Here is a 26,482-nt window from a genome sequence, read left to right on the forward strand (position 1 = left end):
CCCTCCTCTGGACACTCTCCAAAAGTTTTACATCCATTTTGTACTGTGGTGCCCAGAACTGCACACAGTGCTCGAGGTGAGGCCGCACCAGCGCAGAGTAGAGCGGGACAATCACTTACCTTGACCGACCAGCGATGCCATGCTTGATGCACCCCAGTATACAGTTGGCCCTCCTGGCTGCCAGGGCACACTGCTGGCTCATTCAACTTGCTGTCAACCACAACCCCCAGATCCCTCTCTGTGGGGCTGCTCTCCAGTGTCTTGTCGCCCAGTCTCTACATATAGCCAGGGTTGCCCTGTCCCAGGTGCAGGACCCAGCACTTGCTCTTGTTAAACTTCATGCAGTTGGTGATCGCCCAGCTCTCCAATCTGTCCAGATCTCTCTGCAAGGCCTTTCCACCCTCATCCGAGTCTACAACTCCTCCAAGTTTGGTGTCGTCGGCAAATTTGCTCAAAACACCTTCTAGTCCTACATCCAAATCGTTTATAAAAACATTGAAGAGGACTGGCCCTGAAATGGAGCTTTGAGGGACCCCACTAGTGACCATCTGCCAGCCAGATGTGGCCCCATTTACCACAACCCTTTGAGCCCTGCCAATTGATCACCCATCGTATGATGTTTTTGTTTAGTTGTATGCATGTATTCTTTTATTCCAAACCAACCTGGTATTCCCTTTTTTGATATTATTTCCTTGTTGGCCAGTTACATACTGCCTGGGGTTTCTTGAGAAAGATGAGTGAACCAGCAGGTTAATTATGAATTTACCACCTGAACTTTGTTGGATAAACTGAGCTATGGGTGTTTGATTGCAATGCTGGAAACAGCAGCTAGCTGTGATTGTAAGCTATAGATATGAAATTTACTAAATCTTGCACGTATTCAGGCCTGCTTCCTTTTTTGAATGATCTCTTGTTTAGGTTTATGAAACTCCTGGGAAATCTTTCCCATTAATTAATTTTTACATTTATCTTTTCCCATCTAACCTAACAAATGATATTTTGATATTTAAGGAAATTCTAGTTGCAATGGTCAAATGTTAAGCCAAGTTTCTTTTTTTTTTTTTTTCCTTTTTTTTTTCTTTCTCATCTGCTTGTTCACTTGGCTATAAATGTAGTATACGAGTAATCTCTGAACATCAGGAAGACAAATACGATGATCTGAGCATTATATAAAATTTGAACTGAATAGTTGAACTCTATGCAATTTTAGTATTATTTCTTTTCATTCTCAACTTCTCTATTTTCCTCTTCAGCACTTCTGTATAGACATTCCAAGAAAACCACAAAGAATATAATGTAACAACAGCCATCTGCAGGTCAGTTAAACCCATCTATCAGCATATCAGCAAGTGGACCTAAAATATTTATAGAATTTTTATTCATGAGAGAAAGAAATCTTTAATTGGTGATTAACATAAGAAGGTAATAATGAACTGAAATCTGTGTAGTGCAGTTTTTTATTACTCATTTTCTGCAGGCAAGATAAGAAAACAAAATGAAGAAATTAGTTTTCATTTGTCATAAGAGCTATTTTGTGTAGATTACTGATGAAATGCATTTTGAAATGTGATGCATCTGTACATATCCAGATTCACATCTCTGATCTAGTGAAATATCACAGATACTTCCCAAAAAGGGAGCTTTATATCAAACAGTAAAATCTGTATCAATTACTGTGTATTCATAATAACACATAACCTGATATTTAATTGTGACTTGATAAAATTTCTGATGATATAATTTTCAGCATAGTATTCCGCATATTCCTAACTTAAAATGGAGTTCTTGTATTGAAGGTTCAAATACTTTAATGGATTTGAGGCTGTCATGAAGATGTTTATACAGTCAGAAATTACAGAGTTTAGAAGTATGACAGTAAGTTCAATTTGTATAAAACAGACAACTTTGAAAAAGGTAATGTACTTTTAAGAGGTCTTCAGAAAAAAAAAAAACACTGCAGTGCCATAAAAAAATATATCCATTGCTTGTCTTCCACTCCTTTAATTTCATTCTAACTTTAAATAAACATTTCTTTACATTTAGCAACAGTGAAAAAGGCTGCTCTTACTCATTTTGTATGATTAAAACTACATTAGGAATATAGATGTATTAATTTACAGATACGGATACTAATTGCTTAAATATTGAGTTCAAAACTAGACACTAGTACTGGGAAGGGATAATTGGTTCTTGCCGTAGAAAAAAAAAAAAATATAATAAAGAACTTGAAAGTGCTGTCACATTTCACATAACAAGCAAAATCTCAGAATATTTGAAAAATATTCTGAAAGAAAATGTCTTGGGGCTTTCTTAATGAGAATGAATGTGGTTTGAAAAGATCAAATAATATCCACATATGTCAAATACAGGTTCTAATAACAGTTAGAGATAATGAATAAAATTAAAGTAGGTCATTTTTAGTCATTTAGGATCCAATAGGAGGCATTCCTCTTTATAACTGCTTGTTAAAATATAATTAGAAACATTTGCTGTGTTTACAAAAAATGTCAGTATCAAAGATTAAAAAAATCAAAATGAGATATTTTATCATTCTTTAATTTTCTGTTTCTGTTTTGTTAACATTTGAATAGTAAATGGCATGTAAATATGTTAATTTTGTAATAAGTGTCATAGTATAGTAGAAACTGTAAGTAACAAGACAACTATAGGTAATCTGTTAGGAGAAAATGTGTTTTTTTTCCTCTCCCACTGAATGTGATAGCCTGTAGCAATCCATGTATATATATATGTATGTACATATATATGTATGTATATAGGGAAGCGAACATATGGAATCATGTAAAGAAAAAAAAAAAAGTCCAGATCACATCATTCTTTGGACTAAGATGTGTCAATTTTAGATTATTTCAATTTTTCTACTGTAAATCTGCACAAAGTGTTAGGAGTGAAGGAAAAAAAAAAGTGCAGAATCTGATGTAGAAGTGGTTGTAGGAGAGTTGTTTCAGTGTAGTTGAATGCAATGCAGATGCTCAGCACTTTTCAGCACTTGGTTTAAATTTACCAAGTGCATGCTGGTCATTCATCCACAACATAGATCCTTAGAAATACAATGGCTTGTCAGGATGTTTGTTTTGGAGATGGATATTGCAGACACCACTAGATCCTGGTTTACTGCTGAGAAAAATGATACGTAGAGATGGTTGACATTTATGGCTGAACTGTTTCCTGATTCAAAATGCTGATTTGTGAAATTAATTTTTTCTTGCAATTTTGACAAATGTCTGCATTGATTTTTTTTTAAAGCTTTTTAATGGTGTAAAATTTCATTTTCAAATTTTCAAGAGGGAAGATTATGCTTTGCGTAATTTCTCTTTAAATTTGGGGTTCACAGAGCCATAGGGAAAGGAAGATGCTAACCTAGACAATAGTAAAGGAATTGATGAAAATAGACCCTGCTGCAAAATTATGAAGGGTGGAAAGAAAGTAGGACAACACCACTCATGAGATCACAAGGAGAGTGAAAAGAGTCAAGAAATGAAAGCAATTCGGTTTCCATGGCAAGCCTTGATAAAGGTGTCCCTAAGGCTTAGGGAAACCTGTATGCCAGTGGACTCACCAGACACCTTGTAAAGTGAACAGGACCGGTGCCTACTTACTACAGGAGACAGAGAGAAAGATCGTTAGCTACAGATGTATTCCTCTGTCATTTCCTTGGAGTCAGTGTGGTTTCAGATGAGATGTCCTGTTGACTGTTCTTTTACTTTCCATTTACAGATGTCCCGTGTGGTCTTTTACCACTGCCTTCTCAATCCTCAACACCACACCGCATCTGAGTACTAACCACATTGACACAGATATAAAAGGAGACCTTGGGTATCTCATATATATTACAGTAAGCAACAAAATAATGCTCAATAAAATATTCAACATTTGCTATTATTTTGTTGCTTACTTTCTTCATGACATCTCTAAGGTATGGCTTTTTATATTCAACTGCATAACTAAAAATCTTTACATTGACTTTTTTTTTGCCAACTTGAACCTCAGTCAATGGCTTTGAGAAAGATGTTCTTACCCTAGTTATAGCACTTTAGAAGCTGTGACAAGACTGTCCTCATAGCCCATGTCTCTGATTGTGCCATATCCCTCTGGATCTTCCTCTCTTTCCTCCTTCTCTACAGCAACAAGTATAAACTGTTTATCTCCCCTCTAAAAGGCAGTAATGCTCTAGTCACACTATTTCATTGATCACCTAGTACAAAAGTTTTCACTGAATGCACTGGGACAATTTTAATGTATGAGAAGCCTTAATGCATGAAAAATTACAGAGTAGGACCTCTTTATTTAATTTATTCCTTTTCTGATTTTTTTATTTTTAGTTTTTCTTTGTTTAATAGTTCTGAGTTTCTGTCTCCTACTGGATTTCATTCCTTCACTTTTTCTCAACCTTTCTTTCTTTTCTTTTCCTAAAATGCCTTCTCCCGATGCTCTTCCTTGGTTTCCTTGCCAAATGCATTTTCAAAGCTGTTATTTATTTGTTGCTGCATGGCCAAATCTAGTTATTTCAAAATCCCTCTGAGTGTTTTTTACACATATCCTGATTTTTAAGCACCCCATACATGAAGTGTGACTGTCAATTGCAGTGTTTCTCATACTGCAGCATCTTCTCCTTTGAAATGGCTGTGTGTGACATGGCTCAGGTCATGAGCAGGAAACAAGTGATTTCCTTCTGCATGCTTCTTCTACTACGTTCTTTGTAAACATCAAGAGATCCTGCAGAAGGACTGACTCATCAGCTAGTTCTAGTTTTTCCTTTCTCTCCATCCTTCTCTCCCTGCATCCCCTCACATGCACACATTCTGGATGGTGGGATATCCTCAGCAATACAGCAGTGTTTCCATCATCCTTCTCAAGAAGTTACCTGGAGGGATCTGTCAAAATCATCTTTTTTTCTTCTCACTGTTTGAAGTCTTCTCTGGACAATATTGCATTTTATCAAGTGCTTATAGATACGTGAGGAAACCAATGATCACTCTTGCTCCTGTAGAAATCTGTGCTTCCTGCAAAGCAAATCTGTCTTTCTGAACTCAAACAATGACTACAGTCCCTCCAATCATCTAAAACAAATGGTATTTATTTCCCATCATGGGCTCACATCTATGATCCTAATTACTTTCAGTTAAGGGTTGGAGCTAAATGTTTAGAATGAAGGGGAAAAGTAAGCCCGTTAGTGTAATTTCTGTAAAATCTAACTTAGAGTAAGGCTGTTTCACATGGTGGTAACTGTTAGCCCCACCACTTATTATTGGCTTATCAAGGCTATTTTTAATAATGTTATCTTTAACTGGAGTCTTGAGATTTGATGGCATGCACTACTTTTTAGAGTATTGTGGTAGTGTAATGACCCTATTCATGTATAACTCAAAACTTTAGAATTGATAAGGTGAAGGCTGAAGTTGAATGTGAGGTTGGCTAAGGCTAAGGCTTTATTATTTTTATTTTTATTTTAACCTGGAAAGACTATATAGCTCAATGGCATATAGATAAACTGTGACATGTTCTTGAAAGGATTTTGTAGCCTTCTACAGGAAGGCTGTTGTAAGTGACTGCACTGGCTGATTTACAGATGCAAGTTTCAGTTTGTAATTTTACCATGTATAATTACAATAGAGATGCACTCTCAGTACCATGCAATCAGCAACTTAGTCCAAAAGTTCCTATAGTAGAATAAGTTTTATTTGCTTATTTTAATTCTTGGTAATAAAAAGCCCTTTAAGAAATTATCACTTATTTCCTAACAACCTAACCACAAACTACTGATGTTCTATAGTCAAAGATGACCCAACTTGCCCAAGAACAAACATTCTTATTGGTTTAGACTTTTGTTACAGGGAGTTGTTGTCTAAATGAGCTCTAGGTAAGTAGCATTTCCACATTTTAGTTATCCTGTGACTATATGAGGAACAATACAAATTACAAACTGCAGGCCACATCTTTTTATCAATGCAGAAATCATTGCATTTTACACTATCCCCCCCTGGGCTGTATAATAGAACATTAATTTTATAATCAGCACTTATTTACTCCTTGCCAAGTAGCATAAACAGCTCTTAAAGTCAAGTCCTCTTAATGATACAGAACGTTTTACACCCTTCTTTTGCTAATATATTCTTCAAGGGAAGACTTGCATGTTTGAAGATTACTCTCAGACATAATGAAGAAATGACAGAAAGCCTGTTGGCCTAGAAAAGAGCCATTCACATCCATTCATTTATGCATATCCCACTCACATGCTGGTAGTGTTTTATGACATGTATTTCTATCCCCTTATCCATGCAGTTATCAGGCACCATATGTAAGGCAAGCATTAAAGCAAGAACATCACATGTGACACCTAGTTAGTTGGTTAGAGACAGACAAAGTCATTTCTTCTTATCTCAGCAGGAAGCCACACTACTTTGAGCCCAAAGCTTCTTGGTTCAATTTCTTGCTGGAATTGATTCCTTATAAATATGAATTACGCTTTATTTGATCTTTCCTCATTTGTGGGCTGGGCAGCAGTGCCCCACAGATCTGTATGTGGAGGGTCCACATAGGTTTTCTATGTTTTCTCTGTGGAAAGCAGGAAATAAGGATTTGAATCCTCTACGTGAAACTTTGGAGGGTGTACTTTATTTGCTCCAGCCCTATTGGAATGGGAGGCTTAGTAAGTCAGAGGAGCAACGGAACAAACATGGCAGACATATATTAAGCCCCTTTTCCTATAGAAATTCATCACAGACCCCAAGGGAAATCAATCAGTCTTAAAATGGTGTATCTTGGTGACTTGAGCTTGGGTGCTGTTCTGTAAATCATCATTGCACTACCTTTTTCCAAAGTATGCTAAATTAGAGAGGAGATAAACAGAGCTTTAAAACTGATGTAATCTGCAGAGGTATAACATAGATAGTACTTTTTATTTTTCAGGGAGAAGTAAGAGAATCACATGCTTATTCCTGTAAAAGGAATCAATCCTTGTCACCTTTTGTGTGTTTAAGAATAAGAAAGACTAACCCAACTTTTGGTCACCATTTTGTAATATAGGAACTTTGAACTTTATTTTTATTCTAGATAAAGTGTGTGTGTGTGTAGGCATATGTTTTAAACCATTCTGTGTCTTACATTGTAATGATACTCAGTGATGTGGCATTGCAAATGTTAGTATCTGTCATCTTAAAAATTTAACCTCTTTTAATTTTCAAGATATTATAATATCAGAGAATGGCTGAGGTTGGAAAGCCATTTCTCCACCTGGAGATCCTTAGTTCAACCCACCTGTTCAAAGCATATTCAGCAAGACCAGTTTGCTCAAGAGAGTGTTCAGCTGAGTTTTGAATATCTCCAGGCTGGAGAATCCACAGATGCTTCCAGTGCCCCATCGCAGTAAGACTTTTTTTTCTTTGTGTTTAAATGGAATTTACTGTAGTTCAGTTTGTGCCCATTGCCTCTTGTCCTCTCACTGTGTACTACAGAGAAAAGCTCCATCTTCTTTACTGCTCCCACCCCACCTTGTTTTTATGTCTACTTTGACATGCAGGAAGCTTGTTGGGATGGGCCTTTCCTGTACTTATAGGAGGTGATCCTTTAAAATGAACCAGCTGTCCAGAACCCCTGTTCTCTCCATGACCATATCCCAAGGCATTCTTCCAATCAGGTCACTGAACAGGACAATGTCTGCATTCCTGAAGTCCAAGGTTGTGATCCTTTTTTTAAAAATTATTATTATTATTATTTTACCTTGTCCCCTTCTCTCATGATCCTAACCTCTGCCATCTCTTAGCAGAGACCAGGCTACCTCTGATCTTCTCATGCTCCTCATCTTCTCATCATCTTAATGATGAACTTGTCAGTTAAGTATGAGAGGTTCAGCAGAGTATCTCCCTCTGTTGGTTTCACAATCACCTGTAATTAAGAATTGATTAATATTGGACTCCAGAGACCTCTTGAATTGGTTCTATCCAGTTGTGTTGCGGGCATACCAGAGTGGTTCAAGCTCTTCATGAGGATGAGGGCCTGAAAATGTAAGGCTTCTTCCAGATGTGTGAGGAGGACCTCATTTTCTTTTTCTTGGTCCTGTTGTCAGCAGCAGATTTCCACCATGGTGTTGCTAACCTTGGTCTTCCCCCTAATCCTTTCCTATAAGCTCTCAGATGACTCGTCATCTCAGCATGTCTCTGAGCTCCTAGTGGGATCATAGCTCTGCATCTGCATGCAGGCCTCTAATTCCTCATGTTGGCTACAAGAAATTTTCTGAGATGCAGCCAGACATAAAAAAAATGGAAAATAAAATAAAATAAAAAATTCATATAATGCTGCTCTATCAACCTTTATTTTTGTGCATAAACTTGGTGTGCATCCCTTTCAGCAATGTTTTGTTGATTATGATGTCTCCCCCCGCACCATTTACTTGAGGAAATCCACCACTTCTGTACTTGATTAAGGGTTGTCATCACCCACGACATTCTTAATTTAATGCTCTCCTTACCTTGGCGAGCATCATAGCAAAGATGATTTTTTTCGCCAGTTGCTCAGGTCTTAGTATGTATTTGTAAAAACCCAAACATTTATACTTATAAGAGAGCAATATTAAAGTCAACCATCCCGTTGACTTATATTGAGTCTAATTGTGCAAATTCTTAGAGTGAATATAAGTTGCAACATAAGTCTCCAAAGGTGAAATTCTACTTGATAAGAAGTAATAATAATAATAATAATAATAATAATAATAATATGTGATTGTGCAAACAGATTTGTGACTAAACGTGCACCATTTTGGGGAAAAGAATGGTATATGACATAAAACAGCACAGGAAGTCTCCGTTATACAAGCAATTTTGATAGAAACCATGAACTATCAAAATGGTGGTGCATCTTTGCCATTCTTTGGGTAAAAGATAGGTGTCTTTTTTCATTCCTTGGAGACTATTTTTGAGGTTTATGCCTCATATTTTGGTCAACATTTCTTTTTATTTTCCCCCTGCAGTTCTGATATCTGGACTACGTATGATCTATTGCTGACTGTATAATGACAGTCAAGTTTGCCAGCAGAGTTACTCCATTATCTAAGTCATTGCTCTATAAAGTGCTTTGAGATACCTTGAATATGAAAGGTTATATATCTAAATAAATTCTGCTTTATTCTCTATGGTGCCAGAGCTGTGCCCGTAAATATTCAGCGTTTTGTATGATGGGATGAAAATGGGAGGGGAAAAAGGATAAAAACTCGTCTTAGTTATATTATACTTGCTTTTCTTTCTTTACTACATGACTATTTTCTGATGTTTGACATTCACTCCTGAAATTGTTTCAGTAGAGTTGTACCTCTGTAATGAAGCATGGCAAAGAACTTCTTTATGTGACAAGTCTTAAAGGACTGTTATCAAAATAGCAGTTTCTTTTTTATCAAGCTAAAGCTAAAATTCATATTTTAAGCTTTGTTTTCATGCATGATGTATTTATTGGACCATCATAACTCTTCAAAGGTGCTACTGAGAAATTCATTTTTACTATTGCTGCATACTGCCAAGGTCTGGAAGAAAGTATTCCTGGTCAAAGAGCAGATGTCTCATTCAAAACAATTTTCAGTTTAAACTTCACGCTGTTCTCTCAGTGCTTTTAAACTTGCTGTTCACCTTTTTGTGGAATATCATAGTGGAATTATATTCGTTTTCCACAAGTCTTAAGCTTGTTACAGGGTCTTTAGAGGTATTTTGTGGGCAGTGGATTGTACAGACATATAGGACAGATGTTCTGATTAACATCTTTTGATTGCATATGCATATGAGAAAAACACTTGACCTCGCAAACTCCAGAGAAGAACACACAACTAAAAAGGAGAGAATGGTATTGCATGCAATTTGATTTCTGAGAAAAATTTGAAATGTTTTGATAAATTCAAATTAAGAGTGGCTAAATTCAACTACAAAGCTGTTTCAGTAATTCAAAATATGATTAATTGAACTTTAGTAAATAACATGACCCTCCTGAGGGTGAAACTTGGTTGGAAAACTTTCAGATCTGACATAACATTTTGGCAATAATGTTTCTGGCAACATTGGAATAAAGATATGCAGAATGCACCAAAGTTCATAAATATGAAGAAAAGTAACTACTTCTAATAAGCTGCTTTGTGTGAAATAGAGTTAAATGTGGTATTAAGCTGAAAAGTCAGAACATGATCTGGTTCCAGTCACTTCAGGTCTGAATCACAAGCTTTTGACAGACTCATTGTGGAGAGAAGAGCCACACACGTTTTTCAACTGTGCATTCAAGAGAGAATTAGGATTTATATTGCAATTTGGCTCAAAGTTTGACTTCATTTTAAAATGCTTAAGATGTTCCTCATATTTCTTTACACATTTCTCTCAATCCTAGTTAAACTGTTTTATTTGTGTCCTGTGACTAGCAAACTTGTGCTGATTCTTACCGGTTATCTCATGGATATTGTATCAGGAAAAGGCAGACATCTATCTTGAGCTGCATTAATTGTAAGCTGAATGGATGGCTGAACACCTTCAGTATTCTGTTTTTAATGTTGTCATGGGTGTCATCTCTGTTTCCAGCTTTTTGGTTTTATTGAAGTTTCATTTTCTGTAATTTTCTGGAAATGCAGAAGATAGAGTTATGCTGTGAAAAATGAGATGGTGAGCCTATAGCTCAGACACTAGTTTGTTCAAAGATTGACCATTGAATATAAAGTATGCAAGGCTAAGAACAGTTTTGATATGATCCATTGTTGAATGTGCAGTGATTCATTTTCCTTTTCTAAGTATGCTTTGATGTAGTTCTTCCATTTGTCACATTTTTCCATTAATAAGTACCCAGAAGGACACAAAAAACATGAGCAGTCATTCCAAAGTACGGTGTAGAATAAATTAAATTAGTATATAAGAAATATCTTCTAAACATAACAAAACACATACCGGACATCATACAACATAAATTAGCAGCTTCTAAGATGCCTTCTGCAAAACGATACCACATGGAAAGCTTTTCCAAAAGGTGATATTGGGAAATGAATGGGAATTTCATGAGCATTTGGGTGGCTCTCCATTCAGGTTACTTTATCAGTAGTGCTGTCAGTGCATGTGCCTATATTTGTAGGGACTTCATATTTAAACTTGTGCAGGTACTGTTGCAAGCCTCAGATCAACAAAGTCGGTAAACATATATCTATTGCCTCTCTTCAACAAAGTTATAAACGTGATAAAATTTAATCACGTGTTTATATTCCTTACTGAATGAAGTCCAGTGTAGTTTGGGCTGTTAAACAGATATAATATTGTTATATATTCATAAATAAGTTCACAGCCAAGTTGATCAAGGAATTCATGGTCTTGAAACACTGCAACATACTGGAATCTGCAGGATTTAAAATAAATTAAAGAAAATGAAGAATCTGTGTGTTTTATACTACCACAGCAAAGCCTCTTTACTGCTGTGAGGATGGGGGGCTAGAGTGAGGGGGTGTATTGGTTATTCAGGCAATGATACTGCTGGATTAAAAGCAAGCCAGGTTGGTAGAGATCCAGCGTTCAGTGTGCTAGCTGAGAAAAAATGAAAAGGTAAGCACATATGGTTGAACAGCTGGTTTCAAATTTATAAAATACCTCCTTTAATCCCTGCAGCTTTCTTAGCTTTTTCTCTTAATTCTGTTTCTTTACAGAAAGCACTTTGAAAATCATTCTTCTTTTTTTTTTTAATTGTAATTTTCCCCCAATATTAAATCACTTCCATTTCAATTGTATAGTTTTGACTTTCACCAGAATACCTCAAATGCAGAAGTAAATACATCTAGAGGAGTTAGAGTTTCAAAACATAATGTGGAGAGAGGGAAGAAGAGGAAGAATCCTTCTATGACAGGTCAGATTATTTTTTCTTGTATGGTGGTATGATTTTTTTCTTACTGCTTTTGCTACATTGTACTTCTAACTGAATTTATATGCATAGTTTTATACATAGTCCAAATCATGGATGTTTTCTTGCCTCATACTCAGGATAATTTCTTTTAACTCTAACTTTCTCTACTTTGTCTTGAACTCCTAAAGCACATCTAAGACATTAATTTATTAAGTTTCATAACGCACCTAAAGGGAGAGAAAATATGCCAATTTTCAGCTGTGAAATGGAGAGATTACAGCAATACTGATAAAAAATGAAGAGTGTAGGACAGAATAGAGACTGAATTTAAGGGAGTGGCTCCTTTAAATCATTATTTTAACCTACTGGGACATACTTTAATATATTTCAGTTTTCATAAGAAATGGAACAACCCCTCATACTGTGCATTGGTATGTCCACAAACAAGAGAAGTTTACAATCTCTTTGTATATCTCTGCAACACAGTTCTAGTTTACTTTGTTTGTAGCTTCTAGTATTAGAATTTTTATTTTGATTCTTATTAGCTGAAGGAATTGTGAATCAAATGAGAAGATTAATGTTGTTTCTGAGAAAAGGGTTAAGTTTCAGAAACTGAATTTATTCTAATGATCTCAGTAACTGATTTTTAATTTTTTTTCAGATGACTTTTTAGAGAAAAATATGCTTTTCTAATTCCTTCAGTGAAACTGGTGACCTCAATAAAAGCATTAGATTTTCACTTTTCAAATTTATTGGGGATGTTCTTGGCTACTGACTGTTTTTAATATTCTTCTTTTGCTTTTACTGTCTTTTGAAAAGAAACAAAACCATGAATGTTACCCAGGACTCAAATTTTGTTGTCAAAGCTCTGTGTGTCCAAGCAGAGGTACTTGTTTTGTTATGGGAAGCAGTTAAGTTGCACCATGATAGCATTTCACTTGGTCTTCTGCTGCTTAAAGTTATGGAGCTCATTTATTTGATATTACTCCATGTGTGTTTTCACAGTCCATCGCTATGCCACCTGGACAAGTATTAAGACTCCTGGAAACCATTTTTTTTACGTTGTTCAGATGTTTGTGGCCAAATTTTTCAAATCTTTCCCAAAGATCTTTCTGGTTAAACAGATACATACCCACTGAGATTCAGATTGATTGTGTTCATATTTAAATCAATCAATCATGGATTGTAACTGATGTAGCAGAGAGAGAAATCCTAGTTACATGGCATTTGCATTTCTAAATATTTTTCATGCCTTGGCTTTAGAGCCTAGAGCACCTAAAGCACTTGAGGCTGAGAAGTCTGTTATTATTATTCTCAGACTGTAAATACCATAATAATGTTGTGTAAGAAATAATTGTTAAAGCCAAACATTTATAAGCAAACAAGTACAGATTACTTACAGTTTTGTTTTGCTTTATTTAGTAATCCACAATGTCTATTTTACTATAGAAGGACTTCGTAATCTTAGTTTGACAGCACAAGTATATTTTGTACAGGAATAAAGTCTGGAGTTATGAGCACATCTGCATTTGGCAGCTCGGTAGCTCTGTATTTTTCTCTTTTCCTTCCAGCACACAGGAGTTTAATAGCTTACCTGTAGAACAGGAAGTATAGACCTGGTCTTTAAAGACCTCTGTCCTATTCCAGAGGAGACCTCTATCATTATTCTAGCTATGCTGACAACACAGAACGCACTGTCACAGTCCTCTAGGTAAAACCCTTATTACATGTGTCATTAGAGGATGTTTGCCATATCTGCTTTAACACTGCAGACATTTTAAGTAGGTTATTCCATCACTTTGCCATTTTGATTATGACAACAAAATGACACCATATTGAAATGGATTTTAGAAAGAAAGGCTAACTGTCCAAAGAGGTCCATGCTCACTCTAATTAAAATTGGCTTAGGTGGCACAACCTTCATAATTCAGACTATGACTATGAAGGATATGCATGTTGAAAGCGCTCTTTGCTCATTAGTGCTATTTCTGTCAAACACTGCTACCTGCTCTTTTCTTAATGAATGCTAAGCCATCTCTTTAGAAGATTGTGCTGCTTCCCTGAACTGAGGGAACTGTCTTATTTCCTCCCAAGTTCGTTGAGAGTAAAATCGGGGAGTCACCTCTTTGACATTTCCCAACCTCTGTACTTATTTATCTCTTTGAGACCCTGTGCTCCAGAGATATCACTGTCTTAATTAAGAAGAAGGATGTGACCATGGTAAATTGACTGATTCCATTGATTAAGGACTAGCTGTACAAGTAACATTGATTTTAACAGTGGGTCTACATAAATGTAATTGTTCGAACATGGGGCTGCATAATTATGGTGATGTACGAGAATAGTTGGTTTGTCCTTTTCAACCTTCACTAACATTCTTTTGCATGGTAATGTACCTCATTCAATTAGCAGAAATCTTAAATGTTACAAAATGTCTTTTGTGAAGGCACACGGTAATCATCATAGTCTAATTTAATTTAACAGCATCAGACAGATACATCTCTTTCTTTTCCTTTCTTTCTTTCTAGATTTTTCTTCCCCAGCTTCCCCTCCCCCCCCCCCCCCCATTTTTTTTTAACTGGATAGGAGCACTCATACACACACGAGTGAAAAAAAAATATGAAAAGAGACTTTCTCACTCTACCCAATTTGTAAAGTGTATGATTTTAAGCCAGAACTTGCACTGCTAATTCATGATTATGGACAACTTGTTTTCTGTTTTTCCCCGCTTCAGATGCCTCCAGGGCATACTGGACACATTCTGCATCTACCCTGCAATTTCTTCCACCCTCCCTCTGGTGTCAGCATTCCATTTTTCACCAAATGTTATAATTCTCATGTTTCTTCTTCAGATTTAAACTTCCAACTCTCTCTCATCTCCATACTCCTCTAAAAACAACCTATGCTTGACTGAACATCTCTGGAATACCTTTTTCAGAGGAATTCATAAGGCATTAGTGGACACATCACAGTTTGCGGGAGACAGTAAGCTGAATTTGGAGAGCCAGAAATTTAAGGTAAGAAGTGGCAGAAAGCAGCAAAAGAGCTGAGGTTTTAATTGCTACAATAAATATGTTGACCACTTTCAGAGTATAGAACTTTTGCTACCAGTTCATTATTATTTTTTATGGTATATTCTCCAGACACAGCAGAGCTCTGTGGGGCATTAGACTGTTAAGTCTTTTGGGCAAGAGCTGTCTCTTGGCACTGTGTTTATATGACTGGTGAGTAATTCTTGGGAAGAAGCAATAACTTAGTTTTGTAGTGTTGTTTATTTGCTCAAAAACATGATTTTATAGCACCAAAAGTTACTTGGAAATCTGAATCAAAGAGCTGAAGTACTGGCTTCCTCTCTCCTTCCATGTTTTTATATTTATTTTCACCAAGCACAAAACTGGACATTTCAGTATTCTCCAAATGGTTTGAACTTACCGTTTTGACACCACTCATAAATGGAATATACAGGGAAGCTTGCCACCCTGGTTCAATAAATAATATACTATGATATATGATATCCATGTGGATTGAGGGACTCTGTTTTGCCAGTGTTGGATAAAGGTCTTGAACATTAATATCTTAACCCTCAGATAAATTCTTGAATTCTTAGGAGGATATTGTTAGGCTGGAGAGAGTGGCTACATGGTGTTTAGGGATATCAGGCTGTATCGAATTAATACTTCCATTTTGGATGCAGATTCAGTGGGAAGTGTAGTATACCCCAGAACATAAGTCCAAGTTTGCAGCAAGATTCTGATTCAAGCAGAGAGGGGAATGGAGCTCTGATGCAGCTCTTTGTGAGCTGAGACCTTTAACAGCTGAGGTGTGGTAAATGGGTGTTGCATTCTTCCTTCTGCTTTTTTGCACATACCGAATGCTGAAAGATTCTCTTTTTCATTACCTCATAGCGCAGGAAGGCAAGCAGCCCTCCAAAGTGTGGACACAAAAATGGGACCTGTCCCAAAGTTAAAGATGTTTTCAGCCCCTCAAGTAAATATTTGTGTTGACTTATTTATTTTCTGGTTTATCATTGCATAAGTCTAGTCTCACAGAGTTCTGTACTGAAACTTGCTATCACACTGGGCACTTAATATAATTTTTCTGGTCATTGTATGGCAGGTGTCCTTGAAAAGTTTCAATTACCTTTTTTTACCCTACTACCAAATTCATCAATATTTATACCCTATAGCTGCAGTGGGAAGCACTTTGGATAATCAGTGTCCTCCATACTATCAAAAATAGACAAAAACTGTCCTTACCGTACGTGTGCATGATATATCTAAATGAGAATTAAAGCCCTCCAGCAATCAAGTATGCACACAAGTTAAGAGAAGTGACACCAATACACACACTTCAGCACATATACATGCATACACACAAGAAAATCATATCCTGGATTTAAAAGGCTTTGAGATTAAAGGCCCAAGGGGCTTAAAACTTAAAGAAATATTCCTTCAACATCATTGCATATTCATGAGTGAGTATTTTGGCAAGCAGGCTGAGCAAAATAGCTTACAGAATTATGGAAGGAAGATTACTGTTGATTCCGGTGTGCCACAATAGTGCTTTCACAGAGAGAAAAGAAAATGTAAATAATTATCCAAGTGATGGCATTGATACAGGTAACTCTGAGGGCCCTACCCAACCCAGATTCTGTTACATATTTTTGATCCATGTAAGGTGCAAAGCATGGAAGAAAGGTACTCAGGAGGTCAGCCACTTCCAGAGACAGGTTAAAAGGTAAGAAAGAAAACCTGCCCTGCACAACATGAGGTTGCAAAGCCAGCTTTCCCACAGGTTTTCCTCTGTTGCTTTCTGTTTGGGCCAGACCTAGAGCTCCTACCAGACAGCAGGGATTTGTACCAGATTCTCCTATTTTCCACCGAATTTACTCTCAGTTACCATGCCAGAAGAGTTGCCAGAGGCCAATTTTATTCTCCAGGGTTGCTCATCTGGATTTCTCTTTCTTCCAGTGTTTTTGTTCTCATCAACATTTTGCCAGGGCTTTATCATGTCTGCAAATCTTTCAGGGTAGAAAAATGTTTTCCCTGTATCATTTTGTCAGGTAGAGTGAATAGATGTGATACTGGTGCTTTTTATCCCTGATTAGCAAAAAGGTTCAAGAAATATTGGTGATAAAACTGAGCAATAGTAATGAGACAGAAGCATATTCTAACAATAGTAGATAAATAATATAATTACAATAGCAAGAAAGGAAGAAATAAACTAATTGAAGAAGTGCAAAAATAAGCAATTTGTCGTGTACACTTTCACTCAAATTGACTTAATTTAAACTAAAAACGGTGTAAGCAAAGGATAATATCGTTAAAGAAGCATGGTTTGCATGTATTTCCTCATACCAGACAGACAGCTCTGAGGACAAAATTACTGCTATCATTGTAAGCAGAAAGGGTTCCTAGCTATATAAAACAGATAAAAGAACACAAACAAATAAAAACATTGCTACATCCAGTACACCAGACATATCAATATTTCGATATCTCAGTCAAACAATGTGCCTTGATTTCTAACATGAGATCAGTCTTTTTGCAGTAAAAAATAAAGGCTGTATTTTCATCTATAGGCAAATATGTATCTCTCATGTAAGTGGAAGTTCAATGACGGTCCAGATGCTTCTGGTTTAAGCCATATAGAAATGTGTAGGTATAAGAAAGGTGGTACAAACTGCATTCAGGAAGCTTACTTCCTGGTTTAAATAACACAGATTTCACAAAATACATCCACACTTTTTTTCACTAGTCAACTTGAAAAGGTGTATATTTTACAAAAATATTTTTGGTCTGAGCAGAGCCAAGGCTTCTTGACCTCTCCTGAAATGATGTTCCTTGTACATTATTACTTAGATGGAACAGCCTGGGTTTGGAGTTTCATGCTGCTCATGCTGCCCTTTCTCTCTCTCCCTTCTACTTTATTTTATTTATTTATTTATTTATTAACTCTTACCATCATACCTGTTTATGTCATATTCCTTTCCTTTGGAAAAGGAGTTATCATCCTCTCTCGCTGGGTCAGTTAGGGTCTTAACCCTAACCCTGGCCCTGAAGATCCTCTTTAAGGAGACAAGGTGAGTCAGCAGGGCAGTATTCCAGAACACCAAAACCATATTGCTTGATTTTCATGAACATATCAGGGACAAATTATGTTACCTTATGATCTTTGGACTCAGTGGTGTAACAGAGTAACGCTTAGCTTGCGCTAAGCAGTGAAAAGGGCACCGGGACATCCTTACAGCAGCAGCAGACTTCAGCACAGAAAAGGTAGAAGAATAAACCTGATTTTTTTGTATATTCATTGGTAGTTCCAGGGCCCAGTTTCCTGGACTCTGGCATTATCAGTGGAGCCAGAAGTACCTTAGGAAACCCTGAGCAGAAGGAGGAGGAGATGTGCAGCCTGTGCACAACCTTGCTCTAAAATGGTGTCTGGCCTGAGCAACCTTTGCCTTTGAAAAACAGAAGTTGTCGCACTCCTACTTATATAGTTGGTTAAAGACACAACAGCAATGTGTTTCCCACCATGACCTCTGTATTTGAAGAATCAGCACAAATTGAATTTCTACTGACAACCTGCAATTACTTGAGCAGAAAGCAAAGCATAACCTAAACCTTCAGGATAGCACTGTTAAAGGTATTCAGATCTTACACAAGGCCATTTCACACAGACCACAGTACTAACATGTGAGCAAGTGGAAATGTGGTTGTGGTGTATATGCGATGACAATTCATAACACTTCCACCCCAGAGGGTATTTATGGATCCACAGTATACTATACCAGGGTTGTTTTAATTATTTTACTGTCCCTGCTTTGAATTTGAAAAGTACCATAACTATAAAACTTATACGGTTGAAATATATGTAATAGTGTACTAGTCTCACCTAATTTAACTTTTTTGATTTTTTAATGGCATCTTTTTTGTAAGATTATCCTATTGTCTTGAGGTTTTGCAAGGATGACTGTAGTAGTATTCATCAATACTTCTCATCTGTATCTGACTGACACTAAGCAGGAACTGTGATTTTTTGGTATGAAACTGTAATATTGAGTTCATAATCAAAATTTCTTACACTTACCATTAGATGCTACAACTTGGCTGCTCTGCCATTTGTTTTATTAAAGTTTGTTTGGTTGATTGGTTGGTTGGTTTTTATTGTTTGTTTGTTCTTGGTTTTTGGTGTTTGTTTGTTTTGTTTTGGGGTTTGTTTTTTGAAAATGTTCCTGATTGTTCTTAAAGCAAGGAATATTTTGATGACAGGTCATAGGTAGATGGACTGCTGTTTGGAGTACTGGGATTCCAAAACGCTGACGTCACTTTCTGGTAGCCTTCCAGCTTTTCTTGCAGAAGTTTAATTCAGAAACATCTTTGTATAAAAACTTCAAATAATATTTATTTTTTCAATAAGAAATACTGCATAGAGAGAAATTGACATTGTTTGGACATCTTTGAATATAATAGATGTGAAAATTTTAATTTTTTGTGGGCCAATTGTAGGTCTGTGAACATACAAAACTATGGAAGGCTTTTAGTAGAAGGCAACAGTAACATGAAAAAATGTGCTGAGTTTCAAGGATGTGAGTGAAATAAGACTATAATTTATAATCTACATTTTTAAAATTATTATTATTTCTAGTTGATTAACACAAAATAAATTTGCAAGTTTGTAGTATGTGGCTTGACACAAGAAACTGACAAAGGTGTGTGATTTTAGTTTGATAAAGTACTTCATATAAGGAAAGAAAGGCTTTCATTGTTTCATTATTTGGAAACATTTTGAATAATGATTAATTTGCACTCCCATAGTACTTAAAATGCCTTTATTATAACTACTATAACTTTTTTTTGTGTGTGTGTGTGTTAAATCACAGCCACTAGGCTAGTATTTTTAAAGACACACCGGCTGATTCTCTTGTTACTGGAGTGAGTATCTCAAACATGCCCAGTTTGTCAAATACTCCCTAGGTGCAAAGCAGAGATTGAGTGTATTTTTGCTATTCTTGGGTCAATCCAACTCCAAGAAATCTGTAAGCAGTGAAACAGTTCTAAAGATGAGTGCCCAGGAATCATCTTCTGGGTGTTTTTGTGAGTTCTGATTACATTTCACTGAACTCGTAACTAATTAACTAACTAAAATACGTTTCTACATTGGTAACTGTACATCTCACCCATTTCATAATTTCCTTTTACTGAAATGCCATAAACTTTCTGAATATTACTAATTCTATAACACAAATAGGCTTGAAACAAAAAAAAAAAATAATCCATAATTTTCACTTTGGTTATTTGGTTCTCTAAAAGGCCTGGTTTGAGGAAATTAGCTAAGCCAAGCTTGTCTTCACACAGAAGTTACACCAATTTAATTTGAATCGTTTTATAAATCGATTTTGTTAAACCGATCTGAACACTTGTTTGGACACTCCTAAATTGATTTTGCCCAGGCTTATATTGATTTAGCCTAAGTCAGGAAGGAATTCACTTAAGATAAATTGATGCAAGTCTGATTGAAATAAAATTAGAAGTGCCAACATAGGGTTTGCATGGGTTTACTAAATTGATTTAAAAATACACTTTTAATTAAAGTGATGCAACTTTGTATAGGCCAAGCTTAACACCAAGGAGAGGAATCTTTGGCTCCCAGAAATGACAAGATCTGAAAGGGCCTTGAGTCCAATAACTTGTTCAAAGTATGAAGAGTTTTCTACATTGACACTTGAAATAGCTTACAGTAATGCACAGAGTAATTACAAATGCATATCTCCTTTCCCCATCCAGAATAAATCTACCTGTTCTTGCTCCTACAGTTTTTTTGTTGTTGGTTTTTCTCCCAATCATCAGTATTGTTTCCTTGAAAATTAAAGACAAGTGTGAAAAAACATAAAATTATTTCTGAGCTTAAAGGCTGTTTGAAAACAGAATATAGATTTTAGATTTACAGCACTCCATTGCCTTTAAACAAACACATCTCTAGGACAATCTCCTTCACAACAAACAGGTAAGTGCAATATGCATATTGGGCACTAATTTCTAGTGGAGGCATGACAGGACCCATTCTGGCTTTTTAGCTAATGCAGTACCACTGTGGAAAAGCTGTAAGATTTCATTGTACTGCTAATTCTTGAATTTACTTGTGAGCTTCAATACCAATTTTCCTCAAATCTATCTGTCCAGCAAAGAGAATATAGACACTACTGTCCTTGCCAAGTAACCCTGAATAACAATTTTGAAACCAAGCTGTAACCTTCATGATGCTGTCTGGAACTGGCAATCAAAATCAGAGATTATGCAGAAACCTCTCTCTCAACATGTGCCTTGTTTACTGAACTTTCACCATATGCAAAGTACAGTTTAAAGGAATCTGCATTACAGATTGTCATGTAGAAGTCACCCCCACACCCCACTCCCTGATCTCCTAGGAACAGAAAATAACAAAATGAGATGTTTTCAGACAAGGCAATTCACAGGACAGTAATCATAGCTGGTGTTGGATAGGGCATCCATGCTTGAGAGCTGCTTTTTTTCGCATACAGTCATTGGCATTTGCAGTTGGCTGCTTCTGTGGTATTCCTACATCTTCCCTCTGATGACTATGAAGGGAACATGGTGCTTTGGATTCCTGATGTTCAGTTACTTATAAGCAGAGAATTTATTTTTTATTTTTTATTTTTAGATTTGGCAAAGTGACTTTGGTATTGCTGAATCAACCGACTGCATTTTCTGTGAAAGAGTTGCCATTTATCTGCTATCAAGTAAGTCAGAAACTGAATCAACACCTCAAAATAATATACTTTTATTGTCTATCTGATGCAGGTGGAAGGTGGTGTGGTGGTGGTGTTTGTACTCTTACTGTACTGCACAGTATAGAGGGGTATGCTGGGCCAGAACTTTGAGCAAATTCTCTTCTGATTTTAATTAACCACTGATTACACCAGTTTATGCATGCTGAGTACCAGGAACTTTTATTTCTCCTTTGGCTAACAGTGTCCATTTTCTACCATCCTACATCCACAGCTTTACTAAGAACAAAGAGAGAAAAGTTGGCCCCAACATAGTCAAAAACTGAGCTTTCATAACCTTGAATAACAGAAAGTCTTCAGCCCAAGTGTTATGAATTGTTATATTTTCTATCTGAAACCTGTGCTTGAGAAGAAGACAAAATAAGATGTCATTGAATCTTCTATTTCCCAAATACATGGTGTGGAGCTAAACTTTATACACATTTCCAGCTTTCAAAAAAACAAAAAACAACAACAAAAAAAAAACCATGATCCTGTAGCCATCACATAACTTTTAGTCATTTTGTTGTCAGCTATGGATACTCTATAAAGCCTGTAAATTAAATGCAGTAAGTACAGGCCACTATGAATATAAGGCTAAAGTAAACATAAGTATAGTTGCTTATGAAGGCAGGGTCACCAAATAATAATTCATAATAATAATAATAGCAACAACAATACTACTACTAATAATAACTTTTCATTTTGTGGCTACCCCAAATTAATTCATTTTAAAATAAAGTTCAGAATCCTAATAATAAGGAATTGGAGGACAAGTACATAAAGAATATAATCCTGCCCATAAAATTCAAATACATTTTTAATGGATATCTGTAACTTCAAACTACTCAACTTCTTTGAGTATGGAATGAAAATGGACTGAAGTTTGTGTTCTCTTCCCAGTCACAAAATAATAACACAAGGGGAGATAGCTTTTTCCTAAAAATTGTACTAAACTTTGCTGAAAACTGAGCTGGTTATTTCTGTCTATTCAGTCGCCATTTTTTTCTGCATCTCTCAACAGCAGGAAAATAAACAACAGAAAAAAAATAGTTTCTTAAACCTGTCCACTTTTTGTTATTCTATTATTTATTTATTTATTTATTTTTCCATTTGGGACTACCTCAACTAGTCTACATCTTTGTTAAAGTATCGTACCCAGCTGGCAATATTACCGTACTTGAAGTCTCAGACACTTTGAAAAGAGTGCTATAATGGCTTTCTTCCTGTTACATAAAGTATTCCTGCTAACATCTCCTAGAATGAAATTTAGCCTTCTGTTGTTGCAAGTATGCTGCAAGGAGATGACATATTTTGTTGGTAATACATTTCTGCTTTATTGATGCTTTATGAGTCATCCCTCATTTTGTATTTGTGTATTTCCTTTCTCCTTCCTAAGGGGAAATGTTTTTACTTATCCATATTTAATTTCAACTTGCTGTTTTGGGGAATGTTAGAGAGATCCATAGAAAGTTCAAGATTGGATGGGTGATTAAGGATAAACTGCTTTATTGTCAAACTAAGTTTGAGGCACATTAGTACAATGGAATAGAAAATTTGCAAAGTATTTTTCCATGCCACACCTGAATTTTTTCAAACATCATACTTCGAGCACCACTGTATAGTTTAACAGTGAGAAAACCTCAACTGCCTTCTTAAAGCCCAATATGTTTATTGAATTAAAAGAAAAAAAAAAAAAGAAGAAAAAAAAGTGTAGTGTATGAAAAGTCTTAAGAAAGAAAGGTAAAGTTACTGGAAAAGTCACGGTCTCAGTTTCCACTGCCTGAAGGGTGCCTACATGGCTCTAGTGACCTCCTGAACTTCATTAGTTAACAGTAGTGGAATTTTTCCCCTCTTGCTTACCTTTTATTGTTGGTGTTGTTTACAGGCATTCGTGCCTTCAGTGACTACTGTATTATGCTTAAGTTACTCTCATGGTAAATCCAAGGATTTTAATTTCCTCTTTCTTGACTTCAGGGTCTTTTTGAATAGGTTCATCACTTTTTGAAATGTCATTTTTCGAAAGTTTAGTTTCACTAAGTTGTAATGCGATTCTTCCCTAACTGTGTTGCACTTTCTTATATTCTTGTTTCTAATGTCCAGGGACTACAGAGCTGATACGTCTAGACTGTTTCTGTCTTACATAGGGTAAGTCATGAATAGTGTTGCCATTTTTTATACTGCAGAAATCATTTAGGATTAGAAGTGATGATTTAAATTATATGATTTAAAAATATTTAAACTTAGTCCCAGGATTGTATTTCATCTGGCTTTTGGTATCATCTATTCATCTCCTGCTAAACTACATTAATTTCTTCCTGCATGTTGTTTAACATTTTTATTTCTTGTGAGTGGGTATAAATACTGTCTGATACATGTAAATGGGAGGAACTTTGGCTTTGCATTAGTCCAACACCACTGAAGTCACTGTGAAAGATACTGTGGGTCAAAGTCATTCATATATCTCTGACTCATGATTTGTGTCTATCTAGATTCTCCTTGCTATACCACTATAACGAAAATAATGCCTATATGTTACAGAAAAACAAAGATTTTACAGTTTTACTTGTCCTTGCTTTGATTATTAATAATTCTTATGTTTTGAGTGATAATAGCTACTAAAGACACCAGGGGAGATCACTGGTCTCCTGTGCACATATAACTCATATACAAATGTAGCTATTGAAAAAAAAAAAAAAAAAGATGAGGTAATCAGCAACAGAGCAACAACTAAATTAAAAAACAAATGAACAAACATCCACCAAAACAAATAAATAGACAAACAAAGAAGAAATCATATCTGATCTTTCAATATAACTGTAATGGCTACAGTAGCATTTAGGTTTGGCTTAAAGAGGGATGAGATTTAAGAGACAGCCCATTCAGAGAAAGGAGGATTCGATCAAGATGGAGACAGGTTCTTTTCAGTGCTCGCCAGTGACAGGACAAGCGGTGCATTAAAAATGACCATCTCTTCATCCAGCTCTGTGAATTTATCTCTGTGATTACATTAAACAAAATGAAGTGAGGAGGGACAGAGGAGCTACCTGGAGAGGGGTAGGGATGCAAAAAAGGTCATAATGAGTGAAAAGCTCATTTTTAATGACAAACACAAATATATAACAGCAAAATCTCTGTATAGAATATCACACAAATATACCTGCCAAGAGAGCTCACCTTTCCTTAAATAATGCAGTGCACTCTCCTGCAAGAAACAAAGAGATCCCTTTTTAAGTTTTCAGATACTACATCGCAGTTACAAGACTGTGGAACAGATCCTTACTGTATTCCAACCACTCTGAATTTGGAGAAACTGAGATCAAAAGCTACCTGAAAGTAGCAGAAGGGAGAACAACCTTGTGCTTTGTATCAGAAAGCTTCAGAGTTTAACATAACTGTAAAATTTGAGCTGAACTGTTTATTAAATTTTAAGCTGTTCTGTTATGATTCGTTGTCTTCTAATAGTTCAGACAGTGATCTTTGGTCATCACTTGCTTTGTGTGGAGAAGTGTGACAAAAAGGTAGGAATCAAGGTAAAAAGCATTATTATCTAAGACTTTTCTTATTGTGCTGTTAAAAAATCCATGCAGAACAAGTTTAAGAGCAGCAGATACCTAAGAAGCTGTCAAATAGCACTGTTAACTATAATAATTTATCCTATAATTTAATGTAGCCATGACCCCTGTCATAAGTTAATACACCATGAAGAGTAGTGTGCAAAAAACATGCTTATTAATGAATTGGAGAAATCATGTGACATTGTTTTTTGCCATTTTCCCAGGAAATATCTTAATATTGGAGTTAGCAGAGCCTAGACAATTTTTGCTATGTAATTCTGTCTGTCCATATCTTACCAACCCGTGCTGTGATTAAAAGGTTTGTAATTTTTAATTATATCATCTGAAGAGAGTTGTTTGATTCAAGACAAAAATAACAGTATGTATGAACTCTACAGATAAACTCTTCTATTTTGCCTATTTTTGCCAACAGCCTCTCTATTTAAATCTCTTTATATATAAATGGTAACTGTGTGTATATGCTGGTAGCTCTATGTAATATATGCAGCTCCTCAGAGACCATGCAGTGGTCCAATTACTGTCTTATTAGTGACTGCCTGTTCTGGTAAAAGAATGGCACAAGGCCCTGGATACATTGGAGCTGTGATTCTGGAGTGTCTCTGCACAGAGTCAGAGTATGTACGTGAGGCTGAATGTCTGATGAGAAGGGCTGGATGTTGGTGCTGTGATTGTGTTCCACATAACACCATTTTCTGTCCATGATCTTCTGTCATTATTGCTTTGGTCCAGATGTTGTGCTAGGCTGTAGGCACCCGGTGAAACTAGATTATTTCTCCCCAAAAGCTTGCAATTTAAGGAGCTTCTTTTTGGAAAGCACAGCAGCAATTTCCATTAGCTACAGAGGAGGGTGTTTTTGTATGCTACAGAAGCTTTCTGAAAATACCTGTCTGTATTCTATGGTACTAGTTCTGAAGCCATCTGAAAACTACAAGTTAAGCTTTGGAAGATAAATAATATTCCTTCTACACATTATCTGGTTTCATGATAACATTATTAGTAAGTAACTCTGCTTTACATTTCCTGATGCAAAAGAATTATAACAAATTTGAAAATAAGCTATTTTTGTAAGTAGGCTGGAGTTGTATTCTTTGAGTTTTCTTTTACACTCTCAAATATGTTTTAAGCTGGGAAACAAATCAAGAGGAACTTGTGCTAAGATTACTGGCAGCTGTGGAAGTAGTGTACATATAAGAAATGATTACCTCCAGGAAAAGGTGCATCCAGGGGACAGCCTGCATAGGGGTTCCTGCTGCTATACATA

General features: G+C 36.1%; 1 long non-coding RNA gene across 1 annotated transcript; it reads left to right on the forward strand.

The window, feature by feature from the left end:
- The first annotated feature begins 6,790 nt into the window (after positions 1–6,790).
- Positions 6,791–26,302, forward strand: LOC136791060 (uncharacterized). The gene is made up of 6 exons (XR_010832244.1): positions 6,791–7,383; positions 11,750–11,862; positions 14,712–14,876; positions 21,538–21,616; positions 23,747–23,791; positions 25,109–26,302. It is a non-coding gene; the product is annotated as an uncharacterized lncRNA (long non-coding RNA).
- The last annotated feature ends 180 nt before the right edge of the window (positions 26,303–26,482 follow it).

Source organism: Anser cygnoides, chromosome 1 (genome assembly GCF_040182565.1).
Source record: "Anser cygnoides isolate HZ-2024a breed goose chromosome 1, Taihu_goose_T2T_genome, whole genome shotgun sequence".
NCBI lineage: Eukaryota > Metazoa > Chordata > Aves > Anseriformes > Anatidae > Anser > Anser cygnoides.